Source organism: Cimex lectularius, unplaced genomic scaffold (assembly GCF_000648675.2).
Source record: "Cimex lectularius strain Harlan isolate CLEC.00 unplaced genomic scaffold, Clec_2.1 scaffold13, whole genome shotgun sequence".
Taxonomy (NCBI): Eukaryota; Metazoa; Arthropoda; class Insecta; order Hemiptera; family Cimicidae; genus Cimex; species Cimex lectularius.
The window spans coordinates 85,823-106,046 of NW_019392649.1; the positions used below are offsets into that span (position 1 = coordinate 85,823).

A 20,224-nucleotide genomic window follows, 5' to 3' on the forward strand; every position below is an offset into this window, starting at 1 on the left:
TTTAGTGGTCAATTATTGACCGAGTTACTTCCTTCAATTAATTATTCTTTCTGTGTAAGGTCTTGGCTGAGGTAAAAAAGTCGGACACTATAGCTCAAGTGGTAAAGAAGCGGCGTATTTAGCCGAAGGTCGTGGGTTCGAATCCCGCTCCTGACGCTGACTTTTTTATCTCAACCAGGACATTACATAGAAAGAATAATTAATTGAAAGAAGTAACTCGGTCAAGTGACCACTAAAACGTAAATGGGTAAAAAAGAATATTTTGTCAAAGAGGAACAAATGAAAGAAACAGAAACATACGAAAACAGAGTTGGAGATATGTGTGAGTATGAGAACGGAAATAAGGAAAGTCAGTGTGTATGTCTTTTGGGTTCCTTTTATTATTTAACTTTCAAAAGTTTTAATCGGATCGATCGACAAACCATAGATATCGTAAGAAGCCACAAAACCGTTGTGTAATTAACAACTGCGTTAATTCAACAAAAACTAAAATAACCTTCAAATTTCGAACTTGAACGAGAAATGTTTCTAATTAGAGGAAGAGTCAAAACATACGAGATTCAAATTATCAGCAGTAATTGTTCTGCAACTGAGTTTGCAAGCAGAAAATTCACCTTAGGAAATATCCATATATTTTACATAATTAGTTTATAGAGATTTTGCTTTGATTATGATTTTCTTGCAAAAAGTTATAATTATGGCAATTTCATTTTCAGAAAACTGCTAAAAGAGCTCGATGGAGATTTCATCTAGAGTGAATATCGAGAAGAGGCGCTGTGGGTGAAAAAACCCTGTTATCTCCACCCTGGTATGTTGTATAATTTAAAATTATTAATTTTATAAATAATATTTTTAACGGACAAACAAAATGAGAAGAAAAATCTGGTAGGTCCTTTACTTGAGATTTTCAATGAAAGGTAATCTGGGGGCGTCGGTGGCCGCAACGGTTTAGGCGTTGACATGGCGCTCATCACTGTAAGGTAAAGGTCCCGGGTTCGAATCCAGCGGCCCTGCATTCGAACCCGATTTACTTACAAATTGGCTCATTTTCAAAAACACCGGCACCCTGAGGGTTTATATGACCTCTGCTGTTGCGAACCCTCGTAAAAAAAATAAATAAATAAAAATGAGAGGTAATGAAAAAATCATATTAGAAAACAAAACGTATTTTAAGACGATTTACATTTCTATCCATAAATTAAATTGAAATAAAGAATGTGTTGATGATAATATCGAAGGAAAAAAAATCAACCGCTGATAAAGTCTGTTTCACTGGAAATGATGAATGACACAATTTTTGGTTGATTCTTTGAAACAGTTCGAAAACTTTACCTTGATCGTTTTTTTATCATTTTGCTCAATCAGACGAGTTTCCATTTTTCACCATCATCAGTGAGGTTTTGATTCAGTGCCTCGCCATTGTTATAATCTTGTTCACTGAATATGCAAAAAGGCCGATATACCAAACCAACGAGGTTATGACGACGATGCTGGGCCGCTGGATTCGAACCCGGGACCTTTACCTTACATTAATGAGCGCCGTGTCAACGCCTTAACCGTTGCGGCCTCCGACGCCCCCTGGCGACAAGTATTCAATTCCTCAAGAAGAAAATCGAACAATGCAAAACTAGAATAAAAGTTAAATTTTATTTCGTATAAATAAAATATTAGATACGCAATTTGTATTTAAATTTGAACGGAATAGTCGATTAATTAGTTGAACTGATGATAAAAACATATAATTCCAAAAATAGCTGAAAACAGACCACTATCGATTGATTCTACTGCATGTTCTCTCTTAGGTTATGGTATCATGGTGACGGCGATGTACATATTGACTGTGTCCAGGCTATATGTTGATTTTGCATGGCGATCGTATATCAGTTAATTTACTGTTCTATGTCGATTTGTCCCTTAATATAAAAAATTTCACCTACGGATAATAATTTAACAGACTTTTATATTACGTCGGAAATCATTCATGTTTGAAATAGCTTGGACTATGTCACACCGTCACATGAAAACTTAATAACGAGCAGGAGTTTTCTAAGCGACTGTAAATCAGGCAAGGTCGTACTGCGCAAACGAGGATTTTGCATGCTAGCGCTGCACGACCGCAGCAACTGAACATTTGCCCAAACATTGAAATCTGGCTTAGAAAGGGGCTTTGAATAATTTATCACACCGTAAAAATAGAAACGAGTTTGACAGAGACCCGACCTCCGAAGATCCTCAATTATTTGCACTTTCAAGACATTTATTCTTGACGCGTTACAAAAGTGCACTTTTGAAACTATCTAAGGGCTTCCTCTCTCAACAGTGTGATTCAGCTGAAGTTTTTCTTTTTAAATTAATTTGCCTTATGATCAAGTTTGTTAGACTTGGTAGAGCTGTGATGTATGTGAATAATTCCCGCAAACTTTGTAACTTCGTGGCGTCGTCCTGTCGACGGTCTTTTCTATGGTCGATGACTATTACCGAATCAATATGATTTGAGAATTCCGATCAATCTGTGATGTTAACATAGCTATCGGTTTTTTCTCAATCAGAAATAATAACGATCCAGATCCTAAAAATAAATTGTTAAAATATTAAAATAGGTTGATAGAAGAAGATATGTTTAGAGGATGGAGTTAATATTTATGACACCAACTGCGGAATTGGCGTTGATTTATAGAAGAGTGATTTAAATCAATCAATTCCATGGCTACATCACACGCCAGATTGCAAAAGATATATTTTTCCATCATTTTTATAACTTTATTGCGATTATAACTACGTCGCAACTACGTTACACCGGCAACGTTTGCGTTAATTAAATATTTTTATCAGTGAATATGTTGATTATGATTTATGGCAAAACAAAATCAGATTAAAATAATTTCATTCTATTTAGTGGTCTATTGACCAAATTACTTCTTTCAATTAATCTTTTTATGTAAGGTTTCGGTTGAAATAAAAAAGCTAGTGGCACGAGCGGGATTTTTGACGAAATTTGAAAATTGGCAAAAAGGAGGGAAAATCCGAAAGGTTGTAGGTTGAGATGGGGACTTGGTGTCCGAGTGGATCGAAGTCACGATAACTCAAGTTGTAGAGCAGCGTATTTAGCCAATGGTCGTGGGTTTGAATCCCGCTCGTGGCAATAATATTTTCTTTTGAACCAAAACCTTACATAAAAATATGAATTAATTAAAATAATTTATTGATTAATCATTAAATTCACTAATTTTCGTGGTCCGATTGACCAATTAAAATCATCCAATTAATTAAGGTATTTAGTTGAGATAAAAAGTCGGTGTCGCGAGGGGGATTCGAACCCACGACCTTCGGCTTGATACGCCGCTACTCTACCACTTGAGCTATCGTGATTTCGATCCACTCGGGCACTAACTTCCCATCTCAACCCCACCTTTTGAATTTTCCCTACTTTTTGTCATTTCTCAAATGGCGTGTAATCTATTTAACTCTCGGCGACAAATGAAAATGTTTTTCATCTCAACTAAAAACCTTAATTAATTGGTTAAGCGCACCACGAAAACTAGTGAATTTAATAAGTTAAAATGAAGTATATCTTCACTAAAGCTCTCCGTGGCCATTTCATTTGATAGTCTAGAATCTAACAGATTACACGACATTTGAAAAATGGCAAAAAGGAGGGAAAAAACAAAAGGTGGGGTTGAGATGGGAAGTTAGTGTCGGAGTCTCGATAGCTGAAGTGGTAGAGTAACAGCGTATCAAGCCGAAGGTCGTGAGTTCGAATCCTGCTTGTAACACTGACTTTTTTATCTCAACTAAAAACCTTAATTAATTGATTAACCACAAGATGGAACGCTGGGAGCTGAAATTTTGTATTCCTAAGTATTGCTGTAGCCCCAATGTTTCTGCCCTTGAAATATATGGCACATGTGATTACCATAATTTCCAAAAATAAGCGTTGCAATCTTTGGCTAATTGGTCTTTTAGTAGTTCCTTAGTTTAATTCAATTGACTCGATATTTTTTTTAGAAGGAGTAAGTCATATTGCTGCAAGTTTTCCCAGGTATCTTAAGGTATAATTCCATTGAGAGGTTGCTTCACTTCCGAAGGTTATATGAGTAACAGTTTCTTCCTCCACAGTCCATAACATACAAATGGTGTCATCATCGCACATACCCATGTTCTGTAGGTGTTTTCTCAGTTACCACTGCCCAGTATATAACCACATCAACCCCATTAGGTGAAGAAGTCTATATTTTACCTTGTTATCCCAATTATAGGCTCCAACTTCAAATGGTCTTGTAGATCCTCCACTGGCCTTGCTGTTACAATTTGGGATCAACATTGAATATACCCATGCTGTGTAGGTGTTTTCTCAGATGTCATTGGCCGTTTGTCTCATCTCTCTCGTGAATTTTTTCCTCTCTAGCAATGCGATTGGCTGTTCCGGTAAGATTTCTTTAATCATGAATTTGGTATTTCTGGTTTTCACTAGTCTATCCTTTTTTTAAATTCATGCTGAGGAGTCTGTGTTTGTCATTTTTTATCTCATGTATACGTTTGATTTTTCATCACCCAAGATATTTTCAGATTATTGAGTTTTTCCTCATTTTAAAGATATTTGATGAATTAATTAACTATTTTAAATATGATGTTTTTACGTGGTAGTACTTTTATGGCTGTTGGCTTTCTCTTCATATCAGAATTTTTCGTCAGTAGAATTTATTCATTAAAAAAGCCACTTAAAAAGTCCCTTTGAATTAATATGGCGAATAGGTGAACCTTCAAGATTTGGCGTATAAGATTAACCTCATATTTCTAATGTTCGCTGTGTGATTTCGAGTTCATTATAAATACTCCTCGTCCTGATCTAAACTATTCATTTTATGTATAACATGGCAAATGTTATACCACTTCTTTCTCATCTCCCTGTCAAACCTACCCATTCTCCCTTGAAGTTTTACATAATATATCGCCCAGTAGAAAATCCCCTCTTGACATTTATAGCCATACAATTTATATATAGTAGTTTAAAATGTATAGAGGATTTTCTACTAGGTGATTTGTGAAAATAGAACTCGAAGGATAAAAACCTTTTAAGAAAAATGTCTATTCGCGTACGTTCAACTTTAATCTAAGACGACAAAAACCTCCTAAACTTTTTTTTAACCTAACAACCTTCTTTCTGTTAATTCCTTCTGATGGCAAGGCATGACGTACCCTCTGAAATGTTGAAAGCTTTTAACACCCATCTTAAATTATTTATTTTAATTTTGTTTTTGCACTTATTCCTAATGAATTCAGTAAATTTATCTTTAGTTTTTTGTTGTTTTTTTCTCCCAGGCTTTTATACGATATGACTATCAGGAATCCTTGATAAAAATCAAGCACTTTCTAGCTACTAATTACCATTTTCTTGGAGTACTCCGTCAAGGGGGCACCCTTGGTCCCATAATGTAAAACGTTTATACTGCTGACTTTCCCATACAACACAGTATTAACACAATAATGTCTTCTAGCCTTATTCTATCATTAGCACTTACACAAGAAGCAAGGGTGTACAAATGAGAAAACAAAATAAAAAGAGGAAAAGTGTGGACTGTATTTTTACGGTAAAAAATACAGAAGACCTTTGTAAATCATCAACGAGATATTGACATCGGTTTATTGTGATAATTCCTCTTAAGATAAGCGGGAGTTTTTTGATGGCGTCATCATGAGAACGATCAAGCTACTTTAAACTCTTCCTAATCACGCTAACGTGGTATCTTCTCAACAAGACTTAAGGGAAAATACCTTATAAGTCAGGCTAGTCTTAGGTCATTACAAAAGGTTTTCAACCTCACGCCTGGTGGAGGAAATTATAGATCTTATCAATAGGATCTCTTTCAGGTTTGAGAACAAGGTAACCCTTATTTCTTTATTCTATCTATTACATGTGTATGGTGGAAAAGTCTAGAAAATAAAGGGAATAGTAACAAATTAAGGTCATTTCAAAGACTAGGTTGTTTGATGATGACAGGAGCATTTTCAACTACACACACAGTAGCACTTGAAATCGTAACCAATACCACACCTCAACACATTGAAGCTAAGGTCAGAGCATTAATCAGCTGCTACAGATTAACTAGCAAAGGCAGCTGGAATCATAAGTGCAAGAACATAGGCCACTCGAAAATCATACAACTATTGAGTACGGCTAACGGCCAATTAACTGGCCTATTAACTAGCCCTTCGGGGAAAAAGCACTTTCAGGTAGTCACACTTGTGATTATAATTATAGTTTATATGATGACCATCGTAACATAGACTGCTACACAGATGGTTCACTTATCAAAGGTAGAGGGAGTGATGCAAGAATCTACATGCCAAAATTAGGAATCAGCATCTCCTCCCCTCTTGGTAATAACACCTCAGTTTTTTAGACGGAAATCTGGGCCATTAATGTGTGTTGCAGAACCCTTATGGAAAATAAAATTAAGGGAAAAGATATTAGAATTTTTTCGGACAGTCAGGCTAGTCTTAGGTCACTACAAAAAGATTTGTCAACATCACGACTGGTGGAGGAAACTGTCGATCTTATCAATGAATCTCTTCCAGATTTGAGAACAAGGTAATCCTGGTAGAGAACAAGGTAAGAGGCCTAGACAAAGAAGATTTTAATACTGCGTTTGTCGGGCCACAACCGGCAATACCTCTCTCCATGAGCACAGCGAAAGAGGGTATTAAAAACTGGGGTATGAAACAATTCCTTAAGGAATGGAATCTATCCTTTGGACACAGGCAATCGAAAGAGTTTGTTAAGGAAATCAAACCAGCAGAATCGAAATGACTATTCTCTAACTCAAGGAAGGGAATTAGGAGGCTGTTAGATATTCTGACGGGCCACTGCCCACTGAGTAGACACCTCTTCGTAATGGGTAACCTACTTCTTTTGCCGTTTTTGCGAAATAAAAGAAGAAACGGCAAGGCACTACCTCGCCGAGTATGATAGGTATGCTAGGTCTAGGTTTGAAATCTTTGAAGGAGAGGACTTCACCAAATGACTCCCCGAGATTAAATGGTCCAAAATCTTGTGGCTTATGAACAGGTTCAGGAGGTTTATGCAGGACACGTGAGCCGACCAAGTCCCGGATCTTTTAGGGATAGGGTACGAGTCTACCCAAGCATTTAACCTTTCGGGTCTTGGTCACCCACCCTGCATAATATATAACGGAAAATACCGTTATAGATGACTTACCAAATCTGATAATACCGAAAAAAACAACTTTTCGACTTTATCTTTGCTGCTTTATTAGACATGGCTTGGTCTTTAGATAAAGTATAAAACAGGAATTTTCAATAAAATCAATCACTTCTTACCCACTCATTATTACCAAAACCTAGGATCCTTCTTTACGTAACAGGTGTTAACATTCAGGTTCGGTATGGCAACTAATATTCGGCGATTTGACCAATAAACTCTAGCCTCCCAAAAGGCGACACCCTTGGTCCTATCATATACCCATTTACATTGTAGAGTTACTTATATTTTCCAATATTATAAGCTATACATATCCATAACATAACAGTAAATAAACATATCTGCAGTCTGGAAACGAGTAAGAGAACACACTGTGTATATTTAGCTACTCAGTTTATTGTGACATTTCTTCTTGAAGTCTATGGGCTTTTATGATCATTGGACCAAGTAGATATACCAACTACTATACCCTGTAACCTGCTATACCCTACGATAACTATAACCACACTACTATAAGGCTATACCTACGGGTCTTCTGGTTTCTCTGCACGAAACATAAAATAAACGAGCTTGATTCTGCTGGAACAAGTAGCAAGGGTACTAAAACTATAAAAAAATCGATTACGCTAACTTGGTTCAAAACTTTACTTCGATCACTCTTACACCGTGACCGGAACATGCGGGCTTAACCAAGCCATCCAATATCTAGCGGTTTCGACCCTTTTAATCAAAATTCCCAAGAGGAGATGTCAAAGTTCCTTAATACATTACTGACTTCACTCTCCACAATGACCTGAACATTCCTACCCTGGAACGACTCGATCCGCTTTCACTTTCTGAAGTTCTATTCGGACTTTACTATCCCTCCTGCCTTACTACACAACTTAAATTTTTGCACATTTGTATTGTGATAAAATGCAAATTTGGTTGTTATCGATTATTTTGGTCTGCTTCTCCTCTCTGACTTGATTTGCCAGAAGCTTTTCGCCATTGTGACACCTTCGAAATTATAAGTAAAATTTTTGTTTATAAATAAAATAGTGAATTACGATAAATCTTCACAAAGATTTAGTTTTTATTATATGTTGATGTATGAGGGATTAGAATGATTAATATGATTTTAAATTTAAACTTTGTGATGTGTAAATAATACTTACTCCTTTTTTAAATAATAATTTTAATAAGATAATTTACCTAATAGCAACCGTTGAGAAATATCTCAATATGGTCACATAAAATATTAATCTAAAATCAACAAAGCCACCGAGCAAAGTTATAACGAACGGGTTAAAAAAAGTTTATACATTCTCAACAAAGTCCCACAAACGTTTAATGAATAATTTGCCAACAGTCCGGCTCGACTTTATCGCCTCAGGCTGTCCCTATTCGCCATTCGATATTCGCCCTCTAAAAGTGGGCCGGGTTTGAAAATAATGTTGGTTGTTTTCTGGCCCCAAAGGATTAACCAGGTAGATTGTACCTTAATGACACTATTACAGAAGCTCTTCCATTAGAGCACACTCACTCCCTGCGACATTCTGTGTCCTTCCGACTTATTAAATTTAACAGAGTGGCCAGGTCCCATCACCCATGCCGAACCGACCGCGATAATGTACATCCAGCTACAAGGACAACAATCCAGAAATACATTGTTAGAAGGGGATCGAAAATTTCAACAATTTATCGAACAACTTTGGTTTAAATAATTTAAATTAATTAAGTTTGTTTTAATTAATATGCAAAACGAAATAATTTTATATAGTTATTTAAAAAATTACCAAGATTGTGCCACGGCGCTAAGGTTATACAGTTTTGCACGACTTACATGCGTTGCGGTCAACTTCCCCCAATTTTTAATTTTTTTAATTTTTGGTGATAAAATGGGCGACTCGGAGTATAAAAGCTCAAACGCAATCCTCGACAATAATATCCAAGGTCATTATTGCTGAAAACAAGCAAGCGTATCGGAAAAATAAAAAATAATTAAATCAAATCAAGTAAATGACAATCAACATCAAACAGAAGATTCATCTACACTGAATTTTTTCCAAAGCCACCACTTATATAAAACAATATTTGGAACTACCTTTAATAATCTAAACATATTGCAGAAAAAGTAGGTCAACAACCAGTTATAGGTAAATAAACGGGAGGAGGAAGATAGTTTTACTGAAAATAAAGATATTCCGGATGGATTTTACTGTGTTAATATTTTTCCCACTAAAACTCTAGTGTATTGAAGTGTTGTTGAAGGTTTCTTGTGGAAATGGCAGGATCGGAATTACTAGGCTGTACGGTCTACACATGTGAGAGTGGAGTTTTCACGCCTTCAGCCAATGACAGCTTTACAACCCTGGTAAAATGTGAGGGCAAGAACGATACTCTAAGAACCCAACCATGGATAGAGAAATATTCGGAGAGGGAATTTCTTTCAATAAATCGGGAAAACCATTCGGTGGGATAAACGTGCAGTATGAGATAGTAGTTGGATAGAGTACCAACTTGACTTCGATCCACTCGGATACTAACTTCCCATCTCAACCCCACTTTTTTTTAATTTTCCCTCCTTTTTGCCATTTTTCAAATGTCGTGTAATCTATTTGATTCTCGGCGACAAATGCCATGGCCACGGAGAGCTTTAGTGAAGGTACACTTCATTTTAAACTTATTAAATTCACTAGTTTCGTGGTCCGCTTGAGCAAGTAATATCTTACATTAATTAAGGTTTTTAGTTTAGATAAAATGGCAAAAAGGAGGGAAAATTCAAAAGGAGGGGTTGAGATAGGAAGTTAGTGTCCGAGTGGATGGAAGTCACGATAGTTCAAATGGTAGAGTAACGATGTATCTTGCCAAAGATCGTGGGTTCGAATCCCGCTCGTGCCATTGACTTTTTTATCTCAACTAAAAACCTTAATTAATTGTAAGATATTACTTGGTCAAGCGGACCACAAAACTAGTGAACTTGATAAAAAACTTGAATTAAATCAAGAAAGTCTCCAGAACAGTACTACCCCAACTCAACAGGGGTAAAGAAAATTTCTAAAACACGATGGCACTGTTGGATAGTTGAATGGCATTTGCGAAAACCCAATTGACCGTCGGAAATTATATTTTGAGAATTTAAGATAGAAACATTATTTTTAATAAGAGCATCTCTAACATTAAAAAAATAGATAGAAGACTTATTGTCCTATATGCAGCAGTACAGGGTGTTGGTGTTTTAGTTTAGGAAACATTTGTACGTACGAGTGTTTTCATGTTATTGTGGAAGTAGGTTGTACGACGAAATTAAATAAGTTTGTAAGAAATATAATGATATATTACGGTCCTCTCCAAGTTAATCACCTGACTTTCAACATATTTTGGCTTAAAATGTATCTTTTTGTCTTCTAGTCTTAGCGCCCTCCACAATAGTAGTGACGTGCGATACCAATCGATATCGTATAGTATCGAGTATTTTCTTTCGATATAGAGTATGTTTTGTATCGAACATTCTCATTCCATACAAGCACTGTATCGGAAAATAAACTCAAATAGATTTTTCGTCGAGGTTCAAGTAATATTGAATTTGTTATTTACCGTTCAAAACTTACCCTTCATCAAACTGGGAATTGACTAGTTACTGTTAACAGCGCCAACTGGCAGCATGTGTCAACAAAGTTAATCTGGATTTTTAATTGGTGGTTAGTAACTCTGGTAATTTATAATTATTTTCCATTCAATTTCAGTAATTTCTTATAAAATGTTTTTGTCTTCAAGTCCCTAAAATGTGTTCGCCTTCCCTCTCGTAGGTAGATACCTAATCATGTCTCCTCCCAAAAGTACCGGGTGCCCAGTAAAACGAGGTTATTTTACTAAGAAAACTGAATTGTTGGCATCTTGTAAACTCTGGGGAATACAGTGGGAATACGTCTAATCTATTCATACATTTGAAAACAAAAACACCCGTTGATCAATTTTTTCAAAACTCGATAACGATAAAATTGAAATATCGATTAGTTGAAATGTGTTGGCAGCTTTTTCTTTTCTTAACTACGTACCCACTGTATGAAAAATACTATAAAATAAAAAAAACTACATTTTCTTAATTATTTTTACGCATGAACCTATTTTAACCAAAGTCCACTAAAGCAAGTTGATTATTTATGAATAAAAGAAAAACTATTCATCGTTAGTATCGAATAATTTCTGTCGATACTTGAGTAGTATTGAATATTTCTTTGGATACCAGTATCGAGTACTGGTATCGAATATTATCTAGTATCATCACTACCCAATAGTACCAAGGGGCCTGAAAAATTTCCGTGATTGTTTGTCTTTAACAAAGATCTTTCTTTTGAGGTGTACGTAAGATATTGATCGAGAATTCCTAGATACCATAGCGTTGTTCTATGCAAGGCAGTTCTACATGATATTATCTGTTATTTATGTCTCTTCTAGACATAATCCATATTGGTCACTTATTAATTGTCTCATTTTTATGTGGTATTTTACAGGAGCATGTGTTAAGGTTTATTTACTTCCTTTCTGTTGAGCATGATTTTCTTTTTCCACTACAAGGATTGTTTTGGACGTTGTGTTTAGCTGATTTCATGCCAGGCATAGGTTCCCAAAATTTGTTGTGTCTTTTATTGGGTTGTCCGGAAAATAATGCAGGATTTTGGTATTAAACAAAAAAAAAGAAACTAGTTACTTTAAAGCAATGTTCTTTAATCAAAATAATTTNACAAATGAGTAATCCTGTAAACGTAAACAGAATATTTTATATAGATTTTTTTTAATGAAAACTTAAAATCCTGCATTATTTTCCGGACAACCCAATAGTTACTAAAATAAAATAACTAGTGCCTATGTATTGTTCCGAGCCGATAACTAATCTTTTCAGAGAGTGAACGAGAGAAAGGGTAAATGAGAGGGAGAGAGAGAGAGAGAGAGAGAGAGATTATAATCAACGTTAAAATAACAGTCTCAATTTATGACGTCAATTAAATAAATTTGAACTTTTAGCCTATATCTTTTTTTTTGTCAATAAATAAATGGAACGATATACGGCAAAAATTCACATTTAAATTGGATATGGGCAAACATAAATATCCAACCAATTAAAGGAAATTAAAATGAAAAACAAAAAATTTATCAATTATAATTAAGATAAATATGAATTAAAAAATTAAAAATAAAAAAAGTTTAGCAATAATTATCATATTATAATCAAGTAACGTAAATTTAAAAACCAATAAATATATCACACCTTTTGTCATCTAAAAACGCAAAGCATTATAAGAATTGTCAATATAACAAGTTACAAATAAGCATTATAAAAAAATATAACAAAAATTTGTTCTTAACAAATTAAATTCTAAAAATAGTCCCAATTCCCCGGGTAACACTAGGTCGAAATGATACTTAGAAGAAAAAGAAATCGCCGCGTTGTTACCTATGAAGAAATCGTATTGCCTCATTATTGCCAAAACTTTTATGGTGATACAGCATCTTTTTCCTTTTTCATGTGTTGCTGATTTTATTTCTGACACAATGTTTTTCATATTGTCTCTCGCCATAATATTTCCCGTTTGATCACATGAAAAATCGTTAACTTTATCATTTTTTCTCATTTCTTGGTCGTCGTATGAGATCGCGAAAATATTTATTCATAAAAATTATTTGCTTAATTTGGCGCTATAATATTTTTACTATGTCAGTTACTGATAATAAATCTTGTAATAAAATAGTTTAATAAATGTAATCAATTTTGGACGTTTTTAAATTATAGAATCGTCAGAGGTTTTAACTCGATGGCAAAACTTTTTTTTTCTTTGGTTAATGAGGCGGATATTTTAAGGTCGTTACGTTAAATAAAATGAAAATATTAACTTGCTGGAATGAAAAATGGCAAGAACCACTCAAAACTTTTAATAACAGACCCTTACTCTTAAGGCATTTCTTGAGTATTTTCATACTTTTGACTTTTAGAAGATTATTTTTATAAGTACGAATTGCACGGAAAATTTAAAACGGCCAAAATGGCGTTAAATCTCATTAACCTTAATTATCAGTTTTATTATATTGACATTTTATTATCAGAATATAATTCAGATAGAATCGCAATAGTTAATGAAGTTGAAATTATATCTGTATTTCAAGTTGAAATGAGGTTTATTGACGGCATTAAAATTGTTTTAACATCAAGCAGAATAATGCAATAAGTCGTTGTATTATTTGAATCTTTCGAATTAAATTATTTATCCAAACAACTCACAAATATTGACCGTTTCAAACGTTTAATCTTTTTATCATCAAACCAAAGTGTTGAAATTGTTGTGTTAGCGATACCGCCTTTGTTCATCCATAGGTCACCAAGATTAATCCTTAGATAACGGCTCAACCGAAAATCTCCACCATTCATTTATCCATCCGTTGTCTGGATTAAAGAAGATTATATATATATATATATATCTTCCTATCAACTCGGCATCCGCTTGAAGAAATTTCACNATTATATATATAAAGTGGGAAGTTTATGGGCCGACAAACAGCTGAGATCATCGCCGGCCCTTTACGTGTTTTCATTCTTTTTGTCTTCTTTCGCGCGTATTTTGTTTGTTGCAGCCTTTCGAGTGTCTCGATCTGGTTACTAACTCCTTGATTTCATATATATACTACGTTGATATCCGAGAATGCTAGCATCTCGTTTGTACCTTAAATTTTAAAATACAGAATAGAAACAAAACATACAATGCATATATATGCATCACCCCAAACATAGATGTCTGATCATATCCACTCCCCCAGAGTACTCGATATTCCTCGAGGTGGGGTTGAACCCGCTCCATTCTCGTTAATAGCTTTACTCTCCAGACGTCAAGCCTTTCCGTTCACGCTAATAAATTACATTCATTACATAAATTAACACAAACACAATACTCGATGGAAACATAGAAGTCGGGTCACATTCACTCCCCCTGAGTTCTCGCTATTCTTGGGGCGGGGTTAAATCATCCCTTCCTTTCATGCTAATAAATTACATTCATTCCAATAAATTAACAAAAAGTCAACACAGACACAACACAAACACATATAAAAAACTATATATATTTAAAAATCCCTACAGCCTTGAGGTACCGGAACAGCTAACTGTGCCAGCTGCCGTGCCCCAAGACTACGCGTACAGGTCCGATGATATGCCAAAATATTGTCTATATACATCAAGGCTCCAAAATACAAAAAGTGCTCGATCGTTATTCTATCTCTTCATAACGTGCACCTACGCGGTCGCTTTTCGGCCAGAAGGTGCCCGAGCATTATTCTTGTATGACGTATGGGTAGTCTTGTAAGTATGGCCTTTTCCATTTTCGAACCGTTCGCCGTGGACCAAGACTTCTTTCTTAACCTGCCACCGTTTAGCAGGGTTATTTCTATTTCTACGAGTCCAGCTGTTTTCCATTATCTTTTTACAAAATTTGAAATTGCCAGCTTTGCTCTTTTCTGTGGCAGGGGATCTTTCCACGTTCAAGCTACTAGGTGTTAGCTTTGCCGTGAACCACGCTCTGCTACCAGGTCTCAGCTTTGCTCTATCCTGCGACGGACTTCGGTTACCTAAACTTACCTTAAGTCCGGGAAATGGCTCGCAGTTTCCAAAGCCCACGTACAGCGAAAGCAGCAGAGTGCGCTGTGATGAAAGCGTGGGGGAATTAAAATAAAGAGAAGTAAAATGAAAAGCCAAAGTAAAACAAAACCTTCTTGTCCAAAAATAAATTTATTAACTTAATGGTAAAATTTGTACAAACTGAAATAAACAGGCCTTAAACTTTCTTGTGGCAATTAATAATTAATTTGATAATTGAGCGAACGGAGGAGCTTAATCAGTGGAGACAAAAAGCAAGCAATGGAGGAGCCGAGACTATATTCGCCCGAAATTTAATTCACCTAACTTCTGTGATGGAAGGGGGCATTTGCCCCACCTAAACGTGCGCTAATAAATACATACAAAACAACATTTTTCAGTATATACAGTTGTAAAGAAACCGAATTTTTTGATATTACGCCAACACCTCGCCACTATTAACTGTAAAAACCTACTTCCGTGGATTTTCCGCAAATGTACTAACCTCATTTTCCCTAATAAATCCATTCATACTAAACGTAATCTTTCTTTACACACAGTTATAATGAAACCAGGATATGTGATATTACTCCGATGTTTTGCTAGAATTTTCTCTAAAAAATAATAACTACCAACTTTGATCTGTGGTAATCTATATGCCGGTACAATCCAACATCTCCAACTCAAAACCTCCACACTAATAAAGACATTCGTACATAAAGTGAACCTTTCAAATAGTATGTACAGTTATATAGTGAACCATCGGGAATTTATTATTACTACGTTGTCTCGCAACAATTTCCTTATACAATAATAACTAACCTACTTTGGTCAGTCTGTTGGATAATCTGGCACACACCCAAAACACTTAAGCTAATAAATACATTTTTTAGCTAATAACTTTTTACGAGTGAGAGACCCTTGAAATGCGTTCATATTCAATTATCAGCTTCAGTATCCAATCAATTTGCTATGTTTTAAAAGCACTTTGAAAGACTTGGTGGACCCACTTTGTCCTGGGAACTGTAGAAAACGTGTCCATAGTTACGCAGCACAGGCTCATCTCAATGGGCCTGTGTTAAAGAGGATGTCCTTAGCCATTCAATTAAATTCCCCATTAACTGAACGGCATAAACAATCAGGTGTTTCAATATTTTCTTAATCATACACTTCGATGAATACATATGTAATTGTACAATTCACATAAATTATATATGTTTAATTTGCAAATAATAAAAATAAACAATTGTTTATTTGTGTTTTGGTTTTCAAACTGTTGAAAGAAAATCATCGTGATCATTTGTCTGTTCGGTCATGTTGTTGGAATTGTTTTGACAGGCAGAATTACGGATCTCAATCAACTAAGTCTTACAAAAGTTATATTCTTGTCAGCCAAACCTCGTTTCTACAACCTGCATGAATTCAATTCAGAGTGAATTTATGTTTGTGACACTGAAGAGTTTGGAAATTGTTCTTTTCTATGTGGATTATTATAAAGAATGACTTTAGTACTAAGAAAAGCTGAAAAGGGGCCGCGATGAAAATCGTGCATGTGGTGATCCACCATTAATCTAAGCTATACAACACAGGCGGTTTTTCAGAAAACGACTTCTCCAGGTTCACCAAATATATATAAATATTTCTTATCGCGATGAGGGCATATTGTGGAATTGTGGCGAGGTGCAGAGGACTAATGAAGAAAAACGACTTTGGGTTATGAAAAATGCGACGGAACTTAATGGGCCGGAGGTCGGCAGCCTCCCTTCTCCATATCGAGAATATATATTTATAAAGCAGATAAATCGACTGTTTTTCAAGTTTAACTTACAGTGGTAGAAAATAATTATTTATATTTTGACCTTTCTAATATTTAATTTTATTGTTGATAAAGGAAGGAAAAACTATGATTTGATCCTTACATTTGCTCAAATTGCGCACTTTAAAAAGATTAATTTTAAAAAAAGCATCCATAGTAAAATAATCTTTCATTTTTTCTGACAATAAATTTAAATTAAACAGTAAATATATAAAGTTTGAAAGAGATAGCGTTATTTTTATTCACAAAAACATACAATTCTTAAAGATGATAAGGATCGATCTTCTCTTTTTTATTTTTTTTTTAAATGAAGTCCCCGTCCCCGGGCTGTCCAGCGCAGGAAGCCTTACCTGCCTCGTTCAGCCGGACGAGATGTTATCAATTTCAGCGATCTATCACAGTCTCCTTCCTGGACCCCTTTGTAACGGGGACGATATCTCCTCTCAACTTCCAACTTGTCTTCCTATTAGGAATCAAGGGTTGCTTTTGTCGTACCCTCGTCTCCGAAACTATTTTGATCCAGGTGAAACACGGCCGAAAGCCTGTCACCGACGCACTTCGCTATCATGTTAGTAGGGTTAACCAAACGATTCGGATATGACATAGGGTCGAATTAAAGTCGTATCATTACTGATGATCCGATGTTTTATTGTTCCAAAACCTATCTGACATAAAATGAATTCAATTTATAGATTCCTACCGCCTATAGTCCTTTAGGAGTTATACATCCTACCGTCCTATCAATTTTCTTCCTGTAATGAGTAAAATTCTAGCGAAACTTCTATTAAAACGATTACACCTTACCATAGAATCCCAAGAAACAATTCAGAGTCATCAGTTTGGATTTATGTCTCTACACTCTACAATCCATCAATGCCATCGCCTTGTGAACTTCATTTCATTCTCCCTTGAGCAGAAGCAGTGCTGTCCGGGTGTATTCTTTGACATTGCTCAAGCCTTTGAACGTGTTTGACACCGGAGCCTCCGATGGAAGCTGACGTGCAACGTACATGTGTCGTAGAAATGTAGAATATCCTCTATCTATTCTATCCAACAGGCATCCCGCAAGGAATCATTTTGGGACCTCTCCTTTACACGATACATACTGCTGACATTCCTAGCTTTCCAGAAACATTTCTCTTCACTTTTGCTGACGAGACAGCAATCCTTTCCCCGCAGAAAGATCTAGTCACGCCATATAGAAACCTTCAAACCCATTTGCTGTGTTTCGACGTTTGGTCCAAAAGGTGGAAAATTAAAATAAATCCAATGAAGATACTAATACATCAACTTCTCACTCAGATGTATAACACTACCACTTATTGACTTGAATGGGATTTCTCTACCCTCCCCCTATTGAACGACGAACTTTGAATCCGCACACAAGACTAAAATGATACGAACTGTTATCACCACTACTCGACAGACCATCAAAACGTTTACTGAATTACAAAAGATTAACATATCATTAAATTCACTAGTTTTCGCGGTCCGCTTGACCAATTCATATCATTCAATTAATGGAGGTTTTTAGTTGAAATAAAAAGTCAGTGTCACGGACGGGATTCGAACCCACGACCTTCGGCTAGATACGCCGCTACTCTACCACTTGAGCTATCGTGACCCCGATCCACTCGGACACTAACCTCCCATCTGAACCCCACCTTTTGAATTTTCCCACCTTTTTGGCATTTTTCAAATGTCGTGTAATTTATTTGATTCTCGGCGACAAAGTAGCGGCGTATCTAGACGAAGATCGGGGTTCGAATCCCGCTCGTGACACTGACTTTTTTATCTCAACTAAAAACCTTAATTAATTGAAAGATATTAACATATACCTCAAACCTATGTGGACCAATGGGATCGAATTCTGGGAGCCAACTAAGCATTCCAACTCCCAATGCATCCAAAGATTGCAATCAAAAATCATAAACAAATTGTTATCCCTCCATGCCTTGGTCCGTCAGCTCATTTCCACTACCATACCAGATGATACTCCAAGTCGACTGAGACGGTGATGACCACATGAAGACCTAAGTGACGAAGAAAACTGAAAAGTGATCTTATATATTTTTTCTAAAGGAGGCTCACCACTGGTGACTTCTCCTCACATGCTTTTTTATGCCAATTTTATTTTTAAAATATTTTTACGGTTGTAATTGTTTTATAAATGTCAAAATCAATAAAAAGAAAAAATTATTTAATTATAGATTGTCTAAACTGTGAAAGTTGGAAGGACCTAGTTGTTTTCAAAAAGCAGTCGTCGCCATCTACAATTGTTATGAATTGGTTAATTAATTTAATTATTAACTAACTTTTCTTTGTATAAAAACAAAAGAAAAATGATTACAAATAAATAACAAATATATAAGTTTTCAATGTCTGTTTTCTATAAAATGTTTTTCTCAGATTTCCTAAAAACCGTGTTAAGAAGAAATAACTAAATTTACAACACAAAACGTAAGCACTTATGTTTCACCGTTGTTACTTACATTGTCGGCAACATTATAAAAATACGACTCAGGTTTTACTTAAAAAAATTTGAATATTAAATGTAATAAAAAAAAAAAATAATTATTCAGAAATCGTGAGATGCGGTCTGGTGTGATGTAGGTTTCAGGAAAACATTTTCTTTATCGTGCCAACGTTTCGATCTATATTGAGATCATCTTCAGAGCTCAAAGTGTTTGTCTTCTGTGTAATTGTGCCATTCTTGCGTGTCGTGTTGAGAGTGCCCAGACGCATTTCACGATTTCTGAATAATAATTGACAAGAAAGTTCAGACACGTGGCTAATATTTTCGACTTTTAGAGACATAAAAATTTTTCACCAAAACTGGTCTTTCACCGATACTTTTACATATTGACTAACTGATGTAAATCTAAATCATCTCACGATTTCTGAATAATTATCCATTAACGGTCACTAAACACCACAAAAAAAAAAAAGTGTATATAGCTATATAAATTTATCAAATTAAATACATCTAGCTTTGTAAATAATGTTATTACGGTGAAACAAATCTATCGTCAAGAGGATTGTTGGTGTTGAAACTGCCCTGAAAATGGGTGAAACCGGCTGGCTGTATGGTGTCTACTAAGGAAACCAGGTAATGACAACTACAAGATTATCCCTTTGTACAGGACCATACCTAACAGGTGTAAGCCATCAGCCCTTTTTACCTTTTAAACGAGAAAACAAAGGGATCAACAATGTTTTTTGACGATTAAGTTGGAAATGTGGTGCCAATTAGAGATGAGCATCGATAAAAAAATCGATGGTCACCATGGATTAAACATCGGAACCTCACAATCGATAGTGGTACCACCATCAACTCTATAGTCTACAAATCGATGGTTTTTTGAGTACTCGAACCACAAATTATTTTCATATGCTTACATTATTTTTTTGTGACACTTTACAAACATAAGCTAATTTTTCAAACTTTCCTATTTCTGACCCTTTGTTAGGAAGTTGATTAATAAAAATTAAGTTTGTTTTGTTAATAATATTTATTAGGAATTTTTTTTTTTTGCCTTTGGTTTCATTTATAGTTAGATATAGATCTCTCGGTCCCTTTTAAACA

General features: G+C 35.3%; 1 protein-coding gene across 23 annotated transcripts in view; it reads left to right on the plus strand.

The window, feature by feature from the left end:
* The first annotated feature begins 721 nt into the window (after positions 1-721).
* Positions 722-20,224, plus strand: part of LOC106664580 (glutamate-gated chloride channel) — a 212,833-nt gene continuing 193,330 nt past the window's right edge. For all 23 annotated transcript variants that reach the window (XM_024230531.1, XM_024230527.1, XM_024230529.1 and 20 more), the window contains exon 1: positions 722-808. The gene's annotated coding sequence lies outside the window, so the exon portion shown is untranslated. The remainder of the gene's footprint in view (positions 809-20,224) is intronic.